The sequence below is a fragment of the Sturnira hondurensis genome, unplaced genomic scaffold (assembly GCF_014824575.4).
Source record: "Sturnira hondurensis isolate 20B ecotype Veracruz unplaced genomic scaffold, ASM1482457v3 Scaffold0000880, whole genome shotgun sequence".
NCBI lineage: Eukaryota > Metazoa > Chordata > Mammalia > Chiroptera > Phyllostomidae > Sturnira > Sturnira hondurensis.
Window position 1 is genome coordinate 10,002,512 of NW_028073511.1, and position 13,459 is coordinate 10,015,970.

The 13,459-nt window shown below is 35.3% G+C and overlaps 1 long non-coding RNA gene across 1 annotated transcript; it reads right to left on the bottom strand.

The window, feature by feature from the left end:
- Positions 1-357: 357 nt before the first annotated feature.
- LOC118993627 (uncharacterized) lies at positions 358-8,810 on the bottom strand. The gene is made up of 4 exons (XR_005067900.1): positions 8,735-8,810; positions 5,533-5,701; positions 1,804-1,947; positions 358-585 (listed from the first exon to the last, which is right to left on the bottom strand). It is a non-coding gene; the product is annotated as an uncharacterized LOC118993627 (long non-coding RNA).
- Positions 8,811-13,459: the final 4,649 nt, after the last annotated feature.

Sequence of the window (13,459 nt, forward strand, 5' to 3'; positions counted from 1 at the left end):
AAGAGTTATAATTATTCTTATTTTATAGATAAGTACATTAAGACTTAAAGAACTAGTAATATTTTTCTTCAAATCATATAGCTAAAAACATAAAGAAGCTTGGATTCAAACCCAGGCAATCTGACTTCAAAACTTAAGACTTTATCACTGTAATGGACTATTCCCCTACCTCTCAGAGTCACATAAATTTCTTACTTCTAGAAAAACTTCTTTCTTAATCACTATCTTCCACCATTTTGAAAACAAGGTCAAAGTATTTTTTCTCAATCAAAGCTTAAGTCATCAATAAATATGCACAGGGACAACTAAGTGGCACTCATGGTTTAATTTTATTCAGTAAGGTGCTAAGAATGTATATTAACTAGGAACAGATGAATGCCAAAATAAGCAATGCCTTATCAGAAGGATAAAATTTGTCTTCTACCTTTCATAATAGGTGTGTTCATTTCCAGATATGGTGGCACTCTGGACATAGAACAGGTATGCCAATGGATGGGACAATAACATCCATAACTTGTTCAGACATCTCAGTCAGTCCACATCCTGGCTCAGGAAGCAACCATATCCTTTGCAGATAACACCTGGCTGAAAAACGAGAATTGATTTTCATTGTGAGTGACTTTGGGCCTAGAGATTTATCTGGTCTTTGGGGTCTGGAGCAAATACTACCTTTATATTTTTCATACTTTTCCCTTCATTCCCTATATTCCTCCCACTTTCTTTCCTTTATTTATTTATCCCATGCATTTTAATGAGAAATTATCAGAGAAGAGACACTGCTGTGGGTCCTGAGAACACCATAGTAAATAAGAAAAAACTCAGTCTTCACCTTCATGGAACTTATAGCTGAGCAGGAAACAGAGTCCTGCAAACACCTAAAGGGGCAACCATAGGTCTGAGCAATAAAGTGCTATTACAGAATGAATGCGTGTGTCACTTATGAAAGGGGAGGGGATTCATCAAGTTTTCTTATAGGTGGTGATTTCTAAGATTAGACTTAAAACATTAGTAACCCAGGAGAAGAAAGAGTATGCTCTAATGGGAGAGAACTGTATGTGCAGAGGGTTGAAATGAGTGAGACCACGAAGCTTTGAAAGAAGTCGTGTTATGAAATACATGGAGTAAGGTGAGGAGCAAGTATTTTAAGTCTAGTTAAGGGGGCTGGACTCTAACCTGAGGGTGATGGAGAATTTTTGGAAGGTTTTAAAAAAGATTTTAGAGCCTGTTTTATATCCTGTTACTTCTCAATGGCCAGGTTCACAAAAAAGCAAGTAGTCTGTGGCTATAACCTTGTAAACTAGAAATTATCAATAAATAGAAGCAGAACACTAACTGTTCTCTCTCTATAAAGAGGACATCTATTAATGTGATACTTTTAACCTAACAAAAAAGCACAAACATAATTTACTAATATGAGTTTCTCTTAAAGTCTTGCTAGTATTTGTTTTATTTGATATCTAGATAATAATTGGGGAATAATGCATTTGCTAGAATGTCTTAAACCAGGTCTACTCCTTATGTTAGATGAGATCTTTATCTTTATAGACCTGGATCATTTTAATAGTCTCCCATCAGCTCTCCCTATGTTCACGCCTTCTAAGCATTCTCACGCCTTGGCACTTTATTGATTTTCATATATGCCCCTCTTCCTTGTTACCCTGTGAGCAATAGGAAGCCAATTAAAACTCCTTTATCAATTTTGTTCATTAGCTGAGCGGCTCATGTATTTACTAGTTAACATAAATTATTTTCAGATTCAATAGCAGCTAGGATTGGGTTGCTAAAGGTAATCCTGGGTATTACCAAGAAGGAGGTCCCAGTTGTCAATGTTTGTGTCAAGTTCAAGTGTGAAAGCTGGAGTCTCCCTGGCCCACATACAGTATTTAATGCTTAGCAGGATTCCACTTCCATCTCCTCCTTGTCCATTTCTCTTGCACAAAGGAGCCACTAGGAAAAACATTCAAAATGAGCTATTTATGATTCAAGATATTATCAGATAAAAAATCCATCTCACCCTGGAGCAAATAAGACAAGAACAGCTGACTAGGACCCAAAGTCAAATTTGTTCTTTGTTCCTTTAGCCTGTAGGATGAGATCTGGCTATATATTTCAAAAAAGTCTCTGATTCATCATTGCAGCCAACTCTCAAAATAAAAGTTTTGCTAACTGTTGTTCGATTCCATGATAGTTATCTAACATTTCAACTTCTCAGCTTTATAAAACTGAATGTAAGTCAGAATGATCAGAAATTTTAAATGTTTATTTCAAAAGTTAGAACATTGGTGAAAGTTGGTGTGTGATTAAATTGAAATTTTTAGAAAGTGAAAAAATTAGGGTTTGTCATTAATGACTAGAAGTCATTAAAACAAAATAATCAGTGAGTCAGTATTTATATCAAAAAATCTCAGAGAACTTTTGGCCCACTCCTTTCTCTTAATATGATGGATAACTTTTATGTATTTAAATCTTCTCAAATGCTAAGAAAAGTAGTCGATGATTTAGAAGGTTTCTGTTTTCTTAACTTCTTACTTGCTAGCTCAGTCATTGAATCATTTATTATCAAATTGAAGGTTTGGCAAGGCTAATGTATGTTGTTCTTTTTTAACTTTATTTGTGTAAAAGAGTTGGAAGTAACCTACGTGCCCATCAGTAAATGAATGGATAAAAAAACTATGGTACATGTACACAATGGAATTCTATGCAGCAGAAAGAAAGAAGGAGCTCCTACCCTTTGCAACAGCATGGATGGAACTGAAAAGCATTATGCTGAGTGAAATAACCCAGGCGGTGAAAGACAAATACCATATGATCTCACTTTTAACAGCAGCCTAAACAACAAAACAAATGAGCAAGCAAAATATAAGCAAATACACTGAAATAGAGAATAGGCTGACAATGACCGGAGGGGAAAGGGGAGGGAATTTCAGGGGAAAAGGGGAAGGTTTACAGGTATAAAGGACACATGGACAAAAACTAAGGGGGTTGGAAATGGGAGGGAGGTAGGGAGCACTGGGGGTGTGGGATGGGAGTAAAAGACAGAAAACTGTACTTGAACAACAATTAAAATAAATAAAATTTAAAAAATAAATTAAAAAACAAAAAAAATTATTTGTCTAGTATGCATAATCACTGCCCATGAATGAGCTTCTAGGTGAAGCAAAAGAGGTAAGCAAAACATTTATTGTTTTGCTTTTGCTTTTGTTTTTTTTTGAGTAAAACAGTTTATACTGAATGTTGCCCAAGACAGTATAGTCAATGTAGCAAAAGAATTCTTGGAATCCCCTGAGAAAGAAGAGAATAAAATCTCAATGCTTTCTAATTTGATATTTAAATTTATTGGAGTATCCACTAACATGGTACAAACATTGAACACCCAGAAAATAAAACTTCAATTGTGGTAGAAAGAGATGGGCCACCTGACTGGAGCGGAAAAATCACCATCAGTTATGTCTCTTTTATTACAATTGACGCTGGTAGTTAGGTCTTCAGCAGCTGCTATAGGGTTAAGCAGATGATCTCTTTATTAGGTATCTATAATGATTATGAGGACAAGAGGTTTCTGACTCCACAGCAGGTGGCCAGTTCCCCAGTCAAGGGATGGCTTCCTGTGGTGGCTGTGGCTTTTTGAAACTTCCAGTAATGTGCCTGGTTCTGACTTCAGAGCTGAAACAGTGCAAGCTTGGCTGACTACTTGAACAAGACTGCTCTGTCAGTGGACTTCAGCACAGATGACTTATGTAATAATGCAGATTAGACAAGGCACCTTTTATTTATTGATTACTTACTTATTTATGTATCTCAATGGCTTTATTCAGAGGTATTCATTTTATGGACATCTTACAAAACTCTCTATGCCAATGTTATCCATTTTTTTTTCCTTTTGGCCAGAATATAGTAGGAAACCAATTGGAAGTGATTAGTGAATACAAATACAGACAAACAATGTCTGTAAAATAATGAATGATACACCTATCTATCTATCTGCCTACATACACACCTATCTTTATGCCCACATAAATATGAGTGTATGTGTTTGTACATGCAGATTATTTCTGGTCATATTATGGCTCCTTAAACTTCTTAGATTGATGAATTGTAGTTATTAACCTGTGGTTTGGAGTAAAAGAGGTCTTTATGAAACGTTTTGAAATTAATGGTCTAGGTTATAAGAGAATGAGTATTTCCTAATATGGATTATAAAACCAAAGAAAAAATGGTTTGAAAATAAATTATACAAGCTTGAGGAGTTACAGAATTTTCTTTTTTATCTCCTTATAAAAGTCTCAGTTGCTAGAATGAATGTGGAAAGTTTTACGTGAAAAGAGGGACAGATAAAAGAAATAACAATTTAAGCATTTATTACTTGGTTACCAAATCAAGCTAATGAAAAGTTTGTCTCCTAAGCTCATTTTCAGCGCTGGTAGTTAAGCACAAAGATATAGGTCATCAGACACCTCTAACTGCCTGTTTTCATCGTCTCCGTCTGCCCCTGACTTTCAGACATGGCCTCTTTTCTCAACTCTGCATTTACTTTGCCCTCTTTCTCCAGCTGCCCTAATGATTTCAAAGGGGAGTATTCAAATTTGTGTTTGAGTTGATTGTATTCATTGTACAGTGGAGTTTATTTTCTAGTCATGTATAACTGCTTAATTAACTATATGGCCTCATAAGCTCTCTAAGCATGATTCAACAAATCAGGTCAATTTAAGAACAATCATACAGCAATTGTTTTGCAGACTTAGGACCTTGGTAAGTTGGTTCCAGGGTTTGTGCCCTTAAACATAAGTCTTTGCTTGGTTACCTGATATATTTCATGAACACTGCATTATCTCATAGAAATTTTGTGACAATCAAAAACATTTCTGTGTCTGAAAGTATTTTAAAACCATATATTAGTATAAGATACAAAGATATAACTATTAATCAAGTTTCTAATGTTTTTAGTGAACAAGAATTATTTCTGATAGTTGATCAGACTAAATTTTTGTACCCTATTCTCTAGGTCTTAGCTATGGGACTCTTCCAGCTTTCATCAGACCCCCCATTTCCTGTTTTCATTGTCATACACCTATTTTTAGACATAGCCTTTGTTTTAAGTTCCCTGTTTAAGAAAATGGATACATAATACAATACATAAGGGTTCAACTGATGTTAGATTGAATACCTGATCCTGTCATGGATCAGGTCCCTTGATCCATGACCTGCTGAAAATCCTGTTTCATTTCTTTGGTCTTTCTTAACTCCTCCCTCATTTGGAGAAATGTACCTATCAGTTTGAATACCTTTGAAGACTCCCAATAGTAATGTTTTAAATCACTTACCATTTTTCTGCCAGTTAATTGAGAACTTGTATCCAAAATGATGACCTGTTTCCACAGAACCACGCTATGTATATTAGACATCCTCAGCTATTGTCAGATCTTTAGGAGAGAACCCAGTTCCTCAAATGATGTCATGTGACCAAGAAAGCAACACATACTGTTAAGAGTAGATTATAATTCAGTTTCATTTGTCACTAAGCCTTATACTCACTGTGCTTTATTTTTCAGGGAGGCTGTTTTTATGTCAGTCTTCTACATACAGCACTTGGCATTTAGTTTTGTGCAGACACCAATTTGTTTTTCAGAACCACGGCACTCTGATCTACATTTGCCTCTCTTGAAAAAACAAAAAACTGTGTCTTTCATGGCACATTTCCCTGCTAGAAAGAAAGGAAAGCATATACATCATTGAATTATTATATGTCTTCGGATCCCGAACTTGCTGTAAATCAATCATTGACATGAAAATTATTATAGCATCTGCATATGCCAAGATTTCTCCCCTGGAGTAGGGATTTAAGAAGTCATTTGTTTTCCTGGAAATGACAGTTTTGTGATATTTTCTGCTTCATTGTCATTCTTTTTTCTACAGCGTAGAGCTGTGAAAAGTAGTGGCTAAAACTCAGGTTTCCATGAGAATTTCTAAATTGATATTGTTAGAACAGAGTGTTTTAGAGCAGACATCATATATCCCTATGGCTACTTGCTGACCTCATTATTTTTCTTTTCATTCAAAAGGAATAAAACACAAATATTTTTGGCTTTGGAATTCAAAAATGGAAAAGTTAGTTCATGTTGTTTAAATTGACATCTTCTTTTTATCTTCAGGTCACTATCTTATGGGAAGAATGAAGAGAATCCTAGCAGACACTGGGGTAGGAGGAGTTTTTTGACACATACAACGATCGAGGTTAATCAGGGAAGAAGGGGTTTCTGGGAGCACTAGTGATGCCGTTCAGATTACCCTTATGCACAGTGGAGAGGGGTGAACTTAGCGTCTCATGTGTTCTTTTCTGAGTCCTCTATTTAAAGTACTCAAGCCCACCTCATCACAAAATATACAACTAATGACCTGGTTCATATCATGGGTAGAAAACGTAACGCTTCACTTTTCAAGAATGTTTGCATTTTTAAATGGGTCACTCGGGGAGGGAGACTCCCAAAGTGAAAACATTAAACGTAAGGATGAATGAGCAGGCATCAGCTGAGAAGGTATGTGAACAGTGTTCTTCCCTCTTTCCCTGGAATCTTAGCATAGAAGACCCAAATGTGATAGTACTGACAATTCAATATATTGATATTCTCTGCTTGCAGGGAAGCTATGTTAGCATAAAATCTTTGTTACTTTGGGTAACTAGGCTTTACAGGGAAAATTATTTGAACTCATATTACATAGTTTTTCTTGCCAAATAATTTAGGTCATGTGATATCACTGTTGCACTGTATAAATTAAAATTTCTCCTTATTTGTATTATCTGAAGAGGTGTTATTTATGCCTTTGATGCCAGAAGGAAAAGACATCTTATCAGCTTAAAAACGAATCCTCAAATTACACGGTGCTACACCAGGGGTATGAAGCATGTATGATTACTTATTGGAATTTACAAATAACAGACGATGACAGCTGTCAAGCACCAGTATGAAAAAAAGAATAGCATTAAGTGGGAATTCGAAATTAGCATTTTCCCACTAGTAACAAAATCAACAAATATCTTCTCTCTAGCTAACTATTATATCGTATAAAAATCATATTTATGCATAAGAAGGAATTGCAAGTATTTCAGCTTTTAGATGAAACCATGCGTACATATCAGTCTCATGTTTCTGAAGATACAGAAAGTGTCATAAATGTTTTCACATATTTTTCCCAAAGCCAAGGAACAAAAGGGACATATGTAAATCATTACCACATAGCTGGAGTTAATATTTTATTATCCAAAATATGATTGTCTTATATACTAGTCTTCTCTACTTTAAGAAAAACTCTTGTTTGGTATTAGTAAAAAAAAAAAAAAAACAGGCTTAATTTAATTTTTTCTAAATTTAGAAGGCTATATTACAGTAACAATCCTTGTAATTTCCATCTGAAATAATTTATTTGAATTATGAAATAATACAAATGATTTGACTCTTTTATCGAAAACATTTAAGCATTTGATTTTTAACATTTACTCAAAGTTAGACTTATTTTTAGAGCACTCACTTTCATCTGTGCTGCTAAGACATGAAACTGGGGTTCAAACCGCAAAGTACTGAAGCTATAGGCCACTGCTGAACTAGAAGTCCACAACTAGAAGTTGTGTTTGGGTTGTTTTGCTTTGTTTCTAAGGTTAGCGGAATTATTCCTTTGGGTATGTGTTTCTACAGTGTTCTCGCACACACAAGAAACATGCTTTCCCTATTTCAAATAGTCTGAAATGTGTCAAGACAGTTCACTTAATGACCTTCAGTGAAACACACTCTTTCGGCTGCTAATCCATCTTAAGAGTGATAAGTACAAATACTTTAAAAAGGAGAGTACATACCCCAAGCACATGGAATTCAACAGGGAAAATATTGCCTCCACTATCACCTATACCAGTTGTCAAAGAAGAGTTTCCTCCTCCAAAATGAGGAACTATATGGTTACATCTCTAAGATACTTCAATACGATATAAAAGTAATTGTAACATTTAGGAAAAACCTCATATATCCCAGAGTCTATATTAGACACTCTGGATATTTACATACTATTAATCCTCATGATAATTCTATGAGATAGGCTTAATTACTATACTTAATTCACAAATGTGAAAATTGATGCAGGAGGAATAGAAATAACCTAATAGATTTTCACAGCCAATAGGTGCTAAAAAAACAATCTGAACGTGGGTATCAGTCAGTCAATGGCCATGTTCATTTTATTATCTGATTAACATTAACTGCTATGTAATTGGACCTGAGGTAATAGAGCCATTTTGCTTTTAGACTCTACATCAGTTGAAAATACCAAATTAAAAAAATGAGAATTATCAAAGTATCAATAAATTATGTGACAAAAGAATACAGACAAACCTATTATTCTTGTTAGCAGGAAACTCACTGTTGCCTTATCAAACACAATGCTTCATTATTTCTCAAGGAACTGGATGATTATGCTTTGATATCCCATCTAACTTGTCTTTCCGGACAGACAGCCCACACGGAGAACAAAGCATTCAAGCAAGTCCTTAAACTGTCTTGCACAATCAGAGGCTTGACCAGGGGCCTTACTTTTTAGTAAGATCACAAGTCCCTTTTTTATTAATTACTCCTGGGACCATCACAAACTCTCCCTTGCTAATTCAGTCACATCGCTATTTCCAGTTGACATCAACCCAGACCTCTCTCTCCAGAAAGATATTTCACTTACTCAAATAATATTTCCATTTTACCTTGTGCCAATGGGGCCAGAAAGAAAAATAAAACGAAGAGAACAAGCAGAACCTTCTTCATTGAAGAGAGTCAGTCAGATCAACAGCTATGGAGTCATGTAGTAACAGGAAGGTAGAAAGTGTATCTTTTTGTATTTCCTTTCCTGCACTGGTATGAATACAGTTATTCATGTTTATCAAAAGTTAACATTCCTGTTTAGCAGTGCCCGGGACAAAAGTGCTGAACTTTGCTTTTCTGTTATGTTGGGAATGTAAAGGGTATAAGATGTCCTCAGTGGGTTGTTATGTTAATAACTAGCTGTCTAAAAAATTCCATAGTAATGGGAATTTTCTGCAGGAGGTTTGAGGAGAATAAATATGATCATTTAATCTTTTACTTTTCTGTTTCTTAAGTTATAAATAGTAAATAAATGGCTGAATTTTAAAAGTAGCAGAAATACTTGTCTCCCAATTTATTCTGTTGCCACCAGACCATGTTTTCTCCTCTCTCCTCTGATCATGGTCATTATCAAAACCTTCTCCATTCTTATTAAAATAAATACTTCTTTGTTTCTGTCATAGGCAATGTATACCTTAGAGGCACGATAGGTATAAAAGATTTGCACAGTGAATAAATACACAAACACATGGAGGTAAATAATGTATGTTTTATCATATTTATAGGATGCCAAATGATAGCACCATAAATAAATAGTAAGTTATTTGAATAAGAGAGTGAATTATTTGGATGGTGTCTGTAGAAGATAGTTTAGTTATAGTTATACGAAAGGGATGTTTTGCAGAAGATCCAAGGTAAATCTGACTTTGCTTTGAGTGTTTTTTTAAAATAAGACTTTTGGAAATGGTGGTTATCATGGCCCACTAAAAAGAAGTAATAATGAAATGCTCAATTTAAAGGCATTAGATTTCTCTACTTTTAGAGAGCAGGTTAAGTTTCTCTATAAAGATTTAAAAAATGTGTGCTGACTGGTGTGACTCAGTGGATTGAGTGCCCACCTGGGAACCAAAGGGTCAGTGGTTTAATTCCCAGTCAGGGCACATGCCTGGTTGCAGGTCAGGTCCGGAGCAGTGGGTGTGCGAGAGCCAATCACACATTGGCATTTCTTTCCCACTCTTCCCTTCTCTCTAAAAATAAATAAATAAATAATTTGAAAACAATAAAAAATGTAATGAGCCTTGTTATGCGTAATCGCTAAACCAAGAGACACGGAACACTGCTAGATTAATCAGTAACTGTTATACAGGAAACTGTTGCCCAATCTCTGTCTGCAATAAATTTGCAAAAATGGAATTGGGTCCTCTGAACTGTTCTCCCTGTTGGAGTAAGTTCAGAGTGAAGGTGGATAGTTTTAAATTCAATGTGACTTTCAGTCCAAAGAGTGCAATTAACATTTTGGTGCTCAGCCAAGCCTTGGGCGGGGGGTGGGGGGGGGGAACGTTTCTCATTCTCAGTGCATTGGTCACATTGCAAAGGCTGCTTATGCTGGCTGCTCTGGGGGTTACAGGAACAGATTAAAGAGACAACTAACATGAGAATAAAGCCCCGTCTTCTTAGACTTTTCACTTCACTGCAGGCTCCTTTCACTGACTGTAGCCTCATGTATCTGGGAATAGTGCTTGTACAGAAATTACAGTACCTGATGTCTTTTCTGTATGCTCCTGACCTGCAAAGAATCATTTTGGTCAATTCATCTCTCTGGGTTTTACATACCTTCTTGTTGAATAATAATTGCTAGCATTGTTTCCTGTGTTGGCCCTGTTTTGGACACTTAATGTACATTAACTCCTTTAATTCTTATAGCATCCTATAAGGAAGGTATAATTATTATGTCCAACTTCTGGAAACTGAGACATAAATGCCCAGTTGGATCTAGCTAATAAATGATCATTGAATCCAATGTTTCATCTCTTGACCACCTTATAGAGTATGTAATGAGGCTCTGATTAAATTATCTTGAAATATCAACAGTGAAAACTTTCTTTCATTCTGAATTTCATTGCTTATAACATAGACATAGGTAAAAATATTTGTAAGTGTAAAATACTAGAAAATTATATATGACATTATTATTATTAAATAATTGAGATAACTAATTTGCTAATATGGTTTTCAAAAAGAAGTTTTTAAATTTTCTATGATAAGTTTGTCAAGCTTGTTAAATATTTTAAGAAATCATATCATACATCACTTAACCTGGTATTCATAAGGTAAATCATTGCACAAAAGAACAATAACAAAGTCTTTTTTCTTTAAAAGAAAAAACTTCTTGCCCTGGCTGGCGTAGCTCAGTGGATTGATCGCAGGCCTGCGAACCAGAGTATCACGGTTCGATTCCCAGTCAGGGCACATGCCTGGGTTGCAGGCCAGTTCCCAGAAGAGGATGCATGAAAGGCAACCATACATTGATATTTCTCTCCCTCTCTCTTTCCCTTCCCCTCTAAAAATAAATAAATAAAATCTTAAAAAAAAACTTCTTTAAGAATGAAAGGAAGCAAGACTCTCTGTGATATTTAAGTTTCTGTCACTCTCTGTCATTCATTTCTGCCAGTAGAAAAGATAGAATCTAAGGCATTCCATAAAGATTAACCTCAAAACTGGTGTGAAGAAGGATGTCCTTTACCAGGTATAACACAATGTAAAGTTATAGGAATAAAAAGAGAATAGTATTTTTTAAATATATAATTAAATTTGTCAATAGGCCCACGTGTATAGGCCCAAAAGTTAAGTTTTTCACTAGCATCTCAAATCAATGCAGAAAATATTACATATCTACAGATTATTATGGGATTTGCAAAATATTGCAATATTGAGATCTACAAAATATTATGGGATTTTATCAGAAAAAATGTCTAGAAACCCATGTCTCCTAACATATAATAATTTCTGATAAATTATATACTTTAAAGTAAAAATAATCAAATGGGATATATATGTCTGTACATTTTGTATATGTATGTATATACATGTATGTGTATGTAATACATATTGAAAATATTTGTATATAAAATTATAAAAAATACATAAAAACACCTTATAATCTTATCACAGAGAAGGTCTTTCTAAGCAAGAAAAAGGATGTAAAATCCATACAAAAAATAATGTGAATGAACTGTCTAAAATTTTGTAATTTCTTTATGAATAAAAAACTCAGTTTGAATAAAATATTCACAACATATAATAGCCACAGATTGAAAAATATGTATACATAAAGAATAAGAACAAAAGTATTAAAAAAATATCAAGTCCTGAATAAAATTAAGAGGTGGTGATGAAAAGGGGAGTCATAAAAGAAGAAATGCAAAAGTCCAGTAAACTCATCCAAAATATTTGATTCACTGGGAATTAGAGAGGTATAAGTGGATATAGTTATGAATTTTTCATAATCATATTACATTTCCCATTCTTCAAAGAGCAATGCAGGGCACTTCCTCACCAACCCTGTACTTTGGAGCACCTTTCCAGAATGTTTTGGAATTCTCTGGACCATTTAAAGCTGGAAGAACCACTGAGTGAGGTGCCCCAAGCCTTGGCTGCATCTGAGTAGGCCCTGGTACTGCTTCTTTTTCTCCAGTGTCTTTAGACTCTCCAGCCTCTCCCGACCCCCAGTGCCTAGTGCTGACCAGATAGATGCCTTAGGGAGCTCTGGCCTTCATGCCTGAAGGTCATCCTAGGGACCCCATAGTGAGGCCCTGGTGAGCAGGAGGCCTGGCGAGTAGATTGATCCAACAAAAACACACAATAATGTTTGGGAAAGTCACTGGAAGTCAGCATTCAGTGGCAGCTAAATGGGTGACACGGCATTATGATAAGATTCATTATTTTAATAAAAATAGATTCTAAAGAATCATGACACTATGCAGACCTGCCTCTTGTATGTGCATGGGAGACATGAAATTCATGACGAACAGGTATTTGACAGCAATGTTGCCGGAATACTGCGTGGTCTTCACATGCACCAATTGGACAATAGCAAACGCAGAAGGCCCATCTCCTCTACTCACTACTATTAATCTTCATTGATACACAGCTGCACTTCACGTGGACACATGGGTTTTGTGTTACTTTACATCGAATAATTATATAAACAGGCATTATGTAAGAAATACTCCCATGGGATCCTGCACACTGCAGGAGCAGCTGTGCTAGGATGTTGTCGCTGTACTCAAGATACTCCTCCCACTAGATGCCAAGAATTGCCAAGAAAACAGTATTTCCAAAAACGAACTTCAAATTTGTGCATTATTTCTTACAAAGTTCTAGTGTCCTTAATTGAATGGGAGATCACACTCTCTCATTTTCTTTTTTTTAAATAATTTTAAGCAGTACTAGAGATTTTTATTTTTTAAACATTTTGTAGAACTCACCAGCAGAGCTATCTAGTTATGGGGTTTCCTTTTGAGAAGATTTTTAAAATTTATCTCTAGAGGAGAAGGGAAGGAGAGAGGGAGAGAAATATCAATGCATGGTTGCCTCTCATGCGTCACCTACTGGGAACTGGCCTGCAACCCAGGCATGTGCCCTGACTGGGAATCAAACCACGATTCTCCAGTTCAAGGGCCCACACTCAATCCACTGAGCTACACCAGCCAGGGCCTTCTGAGAAGAATTTTAACAATGATCCTATTTATTGAATATTTATACTATAATTTTTATTGTTTTTAATCTTTCCCCTCAGCTTTATGTTATATTTTTAAATAAATGTATTAATTAAATAAATTTCCAAA